Genomic DNA, 9,233 nt, shown 5'->3' on the forward strand with positions numbered 1-9,233 from the left:
TTTATATTCATATTATCTACTAGAACCCCTGTTCGGACATATTTCTGTAAGTTACAGGTCTACAATTTAAAAAAAAATTTCATGAAAAACAGTGGATCACTTTTGGTACAGAAATCTAGACCTCAGTGTAACGCTTAGGTGGTTAAGAAACCCCTGTACAAAAAGAGAAAACATGTTTACATACAGGCTGAAGTATATTGTTTATTTTTATTCCACAAAATGAGAAGTGCGCACAAGTAAGGATAATGTAAAATTGTTACCATTTTTTTATGACATCATATTTATTTACTCATTGATGCTTTTAGCAGATATGCATATCCCTATAGGAAAAAATATATTTCTATATAAAGAAAAAAGCATTATGTGTAAAAAAATAGTTAAGTTATTTCTGAAGCAATGAGACTGTTTGAACACAATATATATATGTCAGGATATTCTTCTTGACCCCTGATATACCATATGACATTAAATACTAAGACCAATATGATATTGACTATTGTAACCTTAGATAGTATATCCCAATGAAAGTAATTTAATTATTACTTAGGATAGCAAATAAAACAACTATTTAAATACCAATATACTATTGTAACACATGTTTATTTATTATTCAGATATTTTCAAGAAACAGTGCTTTGAACTCCAACATATGTAGCATCACCCCTGAGGAAGCCTAGATTGGGCGAAATGCGTCGGGTTAACAAAGCTGCAACATAAGAAATTTTCTATGTTCTATGCACTTAAAGTAGTTGATTTGTGTCTAGCATTGGAGGTAAATAACCTCGAAAAAGGAGGAAATACACCTTGAATTTTATTGGGGATGTTTATAAAAATATTTGGGTAATTAACCTCAAGGGATGAGGAAGTACCTTACAAACCTGTATTGTTGCCATTATGTTTGCTGTTTTATACACAAGAATGTATTAATGAAATCTGTTAAATACACAAAAAAACTGTTGCCAAAAAACCCTGTCTGTGGACCATATTCATTCTGATATTACAATTTTCCAGGGTTGGTGAAAAAATGTACTTTTCCTGTTAGGAATTAACACATGAACTCCAAAACTATTGTTCCATATTGGTCCCTATCAAAAAAGATCTTGTAAATTCTAAATATTATAGCATTATATCAAGCTTGGTGTGATTAGTTGGTATAAATTAAACCAATAGGTGTAGGTGGTGGTATTTATTAGTAAGTGTTCTTCAGACAACTACGTGCTAACCCTAAGTATAAATTGTCAAAAATATTGAGGAAAGAAAGAAAAGCAGGGTTTTTAGCACAAAAAGAGAGAACTGTATATTAATATACATACAAGTATACAAAGTAAATTATTTCAACATGTGCCACAATATTTTCTTGTGGCGCAAGGTATACATAATAGGCTTAAGAAGGTCACAAATTACAACATACAATGAAATCGATTTGACAGGTTTAAGGTTGGACCGCATTAAGATCTTGGGGTCCACCAAATGTCAGATTCAACAAAAACAATTCATATACGTTACATTGCCATACAGTTTAATGACCAATTTGATCATATTGATGGTTGTACCCGACGCGTTTCGCCTCATTAGGCTTCCTTAGGGGTGGTAGCGGTGACAACATATGTTTAGTCCTTGTAGTACATGTATCTAAATCAATCAAAGTTTGGTTGTTAATTCTATGTATTATATATACATGTTCTAATATTACATAAATATTGACTATTTTCTAAGCAAAATTTCGGTCAAAAGATATCTATCTGTGTATAGTTGGATTATAAATGAATCGATCTAATTAAATAGATCTATATTTATAAAAGTCTTAGATTAATATTAGACATTATGTATTGCCTACAAATTCATAGGAGTTCAATAGTATAATAAAGTACCTTCGGGTACTCTGGTTTCCTCCCACATCCCAAAAACATGCAGTTAGGTTAATTGGCTTCCCCCTAAATTGTCCTTAGATTACATTAATCACATATGACTATAGTAGGGACATTAGATTGTGAGCTACTTTGAGGGACAGTTAGTGACACGACTATGGACTTTGTACAGCGCTGCGTAATATGATGGCGCTATATAAATACTGTGTAATAATAATAATAATTTTTGTTTATTAAGACTCACATGATCCTTGTCGAGTGATATATTCTGCTTATTGCAAATGTTTAGAATGAAGAAAATCTCCCCAGCACAGGAAAGGATTATTAATACAGTTCTCTCTTTTTGCGCTAAAACCCTGCTTTTCTTTCTTTCCTCAATATTTTTGATTAGTTGGTATTGCTGAATCCTGGCCTTGTTCTTCGCATGACTGGGCTGTCAATATTTCTGGGTATACAGACAGGGTCAAACGAAAGTGTGATGGTGTCTGTCTGTATGTGAGAAGTGATGTAGAAGTGAATGTGAAAGATTTTTAATCATGGGAGATTTCAACTACCCTGACATTGACTGGAGTAATGGCTCTACAGGAACATCAAAAGGGAGGGAATTTGTGAATTTAATACTATAAGATAATTCTATGGTACAGTGTATAGAAGCCCCAACTATAAATGATACTCTGCTGGACCTAGTTCTTTCTAACAATGCAGAGCTTATAACAAATGTGCAAATATAAGAGAATCTGGGTAGCAGTGACCATAATATGATTTCATTTACTGTTGGCTGTAAACAGAAAGCAAAAACAGGAAAGATAAAAACCTTTTATTTTAAGAAAGTAAATTTTCCATTATTAAGGGAGGCTTTCTCGGTTTTGGACTGGGAGACAATATTGTCCTCAAAGCACACAACAGAAATGGAAATGTTTCAAGTCTTTTCTACAAAAGTAAACTGAAAGATATATTCCAATGGGTAATACGTTTAGGAGGCTAAAAATAAAACCTACGTGGCTCACAGCTGATGTTAAAAAAGCTATAAGGAACAAGAAAATGGCATTCCAAAATATATAAATGAAGGATCACCTTCATCATTTGAAACCTATTAAGAATATAAAAAAAGACATAAAAAGGAGATAAAATGTGCAAAACTTTAAAATGAAAGACGGATTGCAAAGAAAAGTAAGGCAAACCCCCAAATGTTTTCCAAATATATTAATAGCAAAATGATCAGAACTGAGCATGTAGGCACCTAAAGGATGTTGCTGTGTTGGTAACTGGGGATAAAGACAAGGCAGGTTTACTAAACACTTTTTTTTAGCTCTGTGTACACGAAGGAAAATGGCAGAGCTCAAGTCCAAATTCATAATAGCAATGTGCAACAATGAACCTGATGGATTACATCCACCTGTCCTCAAAGAGCTGAGCTCAGTTATTTCAAAAGCCATTATTTCTAATTTTTAGAGACTCTTTAGTCACTGGCAAGGTCCTGATGAATTGGCGTAAGGCCAATGTGGTTCTTATCTTCAAAAAGGGAGCAAAGTCATTACCAGGTAACTACAGACCTGTTAGTTTAACATCCATAGTTGGAAAGGTCTTGGAGAGTTTGATAAAGAACGACATAGAGGAGTTTCTGCTGGAAAATAATATTTTAAGTGATAGTCAGCATGGCTTTAGGAAAGACAGAAGTTATTTACTCACTTTTTATAAGGAAGTAAGTAAACAGGTAGACAGTGGAATAGCAGTTGATATAGTGTACTTGGACTTTGCTAAAGCATTTGACACTGTACCCCACAGACGGGTATTATGCAAGTTAGGGTCAATAGGTTTAGAAGAGAGTTGTAATTAATGGTTAATACTCTGAATGGTCTAAGGAATTAGTGGTGTACCCCAGGGTTCAGTGTTGGGACCTCTACAGTTTAACATCTTTATAAATGATAGAGTTTGGGATTAAAAGTACCTTTTCTGTGTTTGCAGATGACACCAAACTATGTAATGGAATGAAGTACATACAGGATGTCTATAACCTACAAGCAGACCTGGATGTACTGTTTGATTGGGCAGCCAAGCGGCAAATGACATTTAATATAGATAAATGTAAAATTATGCACTTGGGAGCCAACAGCATGCATGCTTCATACTGTCTAGGGGGAATACATTTGGGGGAGTAAGAAATGGAAAGGATATGGAGGTTCTGCTATATCATAGACTTAATAACAGCATGGAATGCCAAGCTGCAATATCTAAAGCTAGTTAAGAACTTTCTTGTATTAAAAGACAAATAGACTGCAGAGATGGAGACATTATCCTGCCCCTATACAAAGCATTGGTCAGACCACATCTAAAATATGCAGTCCAGTTTTGGGCACCAGTTCACAAAAAGGACATTTTTGAATTGGAGAGAGTGCAACTAAATTAATAAAAGGAATAGATGAGCTCAGCTATGAGGAGAGATTAGCTGAACTGAATCTATTCCCCCATGAAAAGAGACGTTTAAGAGGGGATATGATCACCATATAAAAATATATAAACAGTCCATATAGAGAACTCTCTTCACTATTCATTATTCACTTTGAGATCATTACAAAGAACAAGAGGGCACTCTTTGCGTCTGGAGGAAAAGAAGTTTAAGCAACGGATAAGTAAGGGATTCTTCACTGTAAGGTCTGTGAAAATGTGGAATCAGCTCCCTCAGGAAGTACTTTCAGCAACTACTATAGATTGCTTTAGGAAAAAGCTGGATGTTTTTCTAAAAGCACAGAATATAATTGGGTATTAAGGTTTTAAAGTAAAAATAACAGTGACTGTTGATCCAGGGAACATCCAATTGCCTCATGGAAAAAAATATTTCCCCTGTTGAAGCAAATTGTACCAGGGTTTTTTTACCTTCCTCTGGACCAACTATGTCCTATAGGGTTTTATATCTGGGATAGGTTTATTTCCCTAATGGTTAAAGTTGATGGGCCTATGTCTTTTTTTAACCTAACCTACTATGTAACTATGATTCAGGGCAGGAACTGGGAGATGGGTAACCAGATGCAGATTGAGGTGGTGGCTCAGGACCATCTTCCCTGGGATATGTATCTATCATGGTGTTAACAAAATTTATGTCATAATACTTACATTGGGTGTTTCCATGTCACTCTAAATGTCTAAGGTATTACCAAAATTACCAATGTTTTACTTGTTACCAAAAGTTACAAAGATCTGAAAGATCCTCCGGTATGCCCAATTGTCTTGCAGATCTGATGTATCTCATCAGGTGCAAGCCAACTTGTGGATAACCACTTACGCCTATTTGTCATCTAAAAGAACTCTTAAAATTTTTTGAGGACTTAAGTATACCAATTATTTATTAGGGGCTTTATTAGTAGCTATCGATGTAGAGGCACTTTGTTTCAGTATACCCCATGTAAAAGGGGATAATAATTGAAACAATTAAATATTTTTTAAGTGAAAACAGTCAACCTCTGTGGAAACAATGATTTTGTGCTGTCTATTTTGAGATATATTCTTATGAGAATTGTATTTATCTTTGATAATCAAATATACTTACAGGGAGTTGCAATGGGGACACTTTGTGCCCCCACCTACACAAACCTGTACCTGTGGGTTTGGATCACCATTTTTTTGCTAATAAGGCAGTATCAATATAATTTGGACATACTGTATATAACTATGAAAAAGTTATATCAACAACATTTTTCTGATTTGGACAGGTACAAATGCCCTTCTGGAAAAATTTATGATCAAATTACAAGATAATTATTTTAATTTGAAATTTACAATGCAATACAATCAGTATGAAATATGTTTTTTTAGATAATAAAGTCAATGTTTAATCCAGTGGTAGTTTAACATCCTATTTATATTAGAAACCTGCCGCTGGCAACACCATCCTTTCAGCTAAGATTGGGAATCCAGCTGCTTTAAAAAAAAGTGTCTTGTTTGCGCAATATCTAAGAGAATGATGCCTCTGTTCCCCTGGATCAATATTTTGAAATGGCAGCATGAAATCTGAGGAACAGGCTGCAGTAGAGAGCGCATATATATATATATATATATATATATATATATATATATATATATATTGTAACAGCTGGCCAGATAAATCACAGGGTTTTGTCCAGGATGACAGGTACATTTGCCCCAGGTACAGGTTATTTTTCTGTTTAGTCAGTTTTCCTTTTAACCTGAGGGTGGGGTTTGAAGTACCAGGCTTCTTGGTCAGGTGTGGAAGGTAAAGAGTCCTGGGTATGACCTGAAAAACTAAAAAATCCTGTAAATTAGGCTGGGGATATAATCTCCCAGCCTGCCTATTCTTGTGGCTCTGTCTTGGCTGGTGAGCTGGGAGGAGGTCCAAGGTGAACTGGGAACTGTGAGTAAAGACACAGACTTTGTTGCAGAAGATATATGGTTAGGGCCTTAGAGTCCTGAACAACATTAGTTTGGGCTGGATTGCTAGTTAAAGGAACTAACAGTAAGTTAGTGGCCAAGTGGCTAGGCTTTCTTTTTACTGTTTGTTTTATTTTGCCTGTTCTGTGTGCAAATAGTGTTAAGTGAAAGAAACACTTTGATAGCACTAAAAACCTGCTGGCCCTGTTTCCTACCTGAAACACCCCCCGTTGCTACGGGCAATCTCACTATAAATATATAAAAATATATTTATACTCTATCCATATACACTATCTATATGCACTATAGAAATCAAGTGAAGGTAAATTGTCAGATTCCATCAATTATACGAAAAAGGCAGCTGCCTAATTGAACTGCTAGAAAAGGAAAATCGTTGTGTATGGTGATTTTAAAGCAGTGTATAACTCAACCAGTAAGATTAAAAAATGCAAACTCTTTATTCATACAAAACAGTTCATTTTAAACCAAAACACAGCAAAGGATAACAGATATGCATTAAAACCAAGTGCTGTACATACTCATAACACAAAAGTTTGTACATAGGGGAAATGCTGTATTAATCCGACGCGTTTTGCAGATAGAATTCTGCTTTCTGAGGGATTCAATTACATAGATCTTAGATATAGCAGCACTATAATACAATACACAAAATACAAAAAAAAACTGTTAACTTAATTTGTAAATTACAATATACGCACAAATACATTTATATATTTATTTAAACAATTCATTGTTTGTTACATACCATCAATGTCACAAGGTTGGTGCAACTTTAACCTGGTGTGCGAATGAGCACAAAGGATCGGAGGACAATACCCACGGCAAACGGGGAGGCCAGGGGTACCCCAGATGTCAATCCAGAAGAGGCCTCCAAAAAAGGGGAAAACCTTGTGAAGTTTGAGGAACGTTAAACTTTATACTAGTTAGATGAATATCACAATCGCCAGAGGATACTAAGGCAGCAATTGCCTATATATATATATATATATATATATATATATATATATATATATACAGCGGCTTTCAGTTGCTGTTTGTTTGTGGGCCTTTCTGTCCGAAGTTTAGTCTTCAACAAGTGAAATGCATGCTTAATTGGGTTCAGATCAGGTGACTGACTTGGCCATTTAAGAATATTCTACTTCTTTGCTTTAATAAAATCCTGGGTTGCTTTGGCTGTATGTTTTGGGTCATTGTCCATCTGTATTATGAAACACCTCCTAAGCAATTTGACTGCATTTATCTGGATTTGAGCAGACAGTATAGCCCTGATTCATCAATGACCTATGATATATGATATATGATCAATGTCTATTACCACGAGTCAGGCCCGAGTTCTAGTGGACTTGCCTGCTGGTTTCCCCGTAAAGATTGCAAATACACCAATTAAGGCTATTCATTTTCATCTGCGCAGTTCAGGAGATGTTAACCTCAACGATGAGGTGATAGCAATTGATTAGCGCACACCTGCACACTGTTCTGTGTTCTCCAGTCCATTTTACAGGTCAGTTTGAATCTTTAATGCTTAATTTTTTTTTTTTGTAAGTGTTACTTTTTTATGTTACATTCTACTCCATCACAAACTTGCTTCGTTTATAGTTACATTTGTTGCACTTCTTGTTACTTTTTCTTTTCGTTGCAACACTGCAAACTCATTTCTATCAAGCTGGATTTATAATAAGTGGCACTTTCAAATATGTCATCACACAATAGTATGAGTGTAAAAAAATATGTGAACAAACATTTGTGACCTCATAAAAATTTAGTTCCAGTTTGACTTTAGAGAAATCAAATATTTTAGTAAAGGATTATAGGCAAACATGTTATAATACATCTATTAAGGAACATTTAGTGATTTCACTTGTGCATACACTTATGACATTTGCACTCATGTTGATTTGTCCCCACACAACTCCTGAGTTCATTTGTAGTTGTGTTATAGGTTTGTTGTCATTGTGCTGTGCTGCCTGATCTTAGCCCTATTGTATACAAACACACTTCCACTTGCTGTCCAAAACTGGTTGTCAATTAGTTGTCCAGCTGAGTTGCATACTCATTCTAACACACCTGATGGTAATGGAAGGAGGTCCAGGTTGCCAAGCACAACATCAAAGCACATTGCCAAGCTCACAAGCAGGATCTTGCACTGTTAGAAATTAACAGATGTTGTGTTGTTGCTTAACCTAATGCTCATAAGTACTGTAGTGTATGCATTATTTAGGTGTTTACACAAAACAAATAGTACTAGTATATCAAAGTTCCAAGGCCAAATCCACTTTGTGCCAAACATTTTCTTGCTTTTCCATTCCTTCAGGGTGTTTTTGCAGATTTGAATGGCATTTTAGATCTTGGCCCACTAAATATATTTGACTTGCACACCTCAGCTGGGTAGTGGAAGCACATAAAGGTGGATTCCTTCTTTTAACCAGAAGTAAAATCCTCCATGAATGTTGCTTGTAGCCAAGCCCATGATATCCGAAATCATAGGAAGAAATAGCAATCTTTTCAATGTGAAGCAATAGGGTCCAAAAAGCCCTCTTTGCTTATTTCTTCTTCTAATTTCTCTTTTCTATGTATATGTACACACATCTAAATGCATACATACAGGTTTGGCTTTATAAGTACTCATGTCTATACATACATGAGTGCATATGAAGCAAAACATGCAAAATACACAAAAAAAGACAAACTTACCTTAATAAGGACTGTGCAAAAGTGCAGTGCATTTTTCAACTGATAAAACAGTTCAAGCGCACGTAGCGGGTCCGCGGTGGGGCACAACTATGAGCTACACGCTCATGAAGTTTGGCGCACAACTATGCACATCAAACAAAAAAGACAATTGTGCTGTTTTTAGCTTTATAAATAATTCAGAGGAAGGAACAGCTTAAAAACAATCACAATTGTCTTTTAAACTGTATCTCCTGGGAGGTTGGAAAGGAGATCACATAACAAACCCCCACA

This window comes from Pyxicephalus adspersus, chromosome 12 (genome assembly GCF_032062135.1).
Source record: "Pyxicephalus adspersus chromosome 12, UCB_Pads_2.0, whole genome shotgun sequence".
NCBI classification, from domain to species: Eukaryota; Metazoa; Chordata; class Amphibia; order Anura; family Pyxicephalidae; genus Pyxicephalus; species Pyxicephalus adspersus.